Source organism: Sinocyclocheilus rhinocerous, unplaced genomic scaffold (assembly GCF_001515625.1).
Source record: "Sinocyclocheilus rhinocerous isolate Xijiao unplaced genomic scaffold, SAMN03320098_v1.1 scaffold41047, whole genome shotgun sequence".
Classification (NCBI taxonomy): Eukaryota; Metazoa; Chordata; class Actinopteri; order Cypriniformes; family Cyprinidae; genus Sinocyclocheilus; species Sinocyclocheilus rhinocerous.
In genome coordinates this window covers 381-639 of record NW_015666426.1, presented here as the reverse complement: position 1 = coordinate 639, position 259 = coordinate 381, and the positions used below count along the sequence as shown (strand labels likewise).

The 259-nt window shown below is 52.9% G+C and overlaps 1 non-coding gene across 1 annotated transcript; it reads left to right on the top strand.

Moving 5' to 3' along the window:
- The first annotated feature begins 159 nt into the window (after positions 1-159).
- Positions 160-247, top strand: trnay-aua (transfer RNA tyrosine (anticodon AUA)). Its single transcript is given in 2 exon segments — positions 160-196; positions 212-247. It is a non-coding gene; the product is annotated as a tRNA-Tyr (tRNA).
- The last annotated feature ends 12 nt before the right edge of the window (positions 248-259 follow it).

Sequence of the window (259 nt, the reverse complement as noted above, 5' to 3'; positions counted from 1 at the left end):
ACCCAGGTGGCCCGTGTTCGTCTCCCGGTATGGGAAGGTGGGCTCCTTTTTGCTTCCCTCCTCAAAAAGCCATCACGTCTTCCTGCACCAGAAGAGATTTTTGGCCAGCAGTAGAGCTACAGAACCCTATTAGGTTGAGGTTCTGTCTTAGTCCCAGTGCCTTCGATAGCTCAGCTGGTAGAGCGGAGGACTATAGGTGGGAGTGTAAGCAATCCTTATGTCGCTGGTTCGACTCCGGCTCGAAGGAGGTCCATTTTCA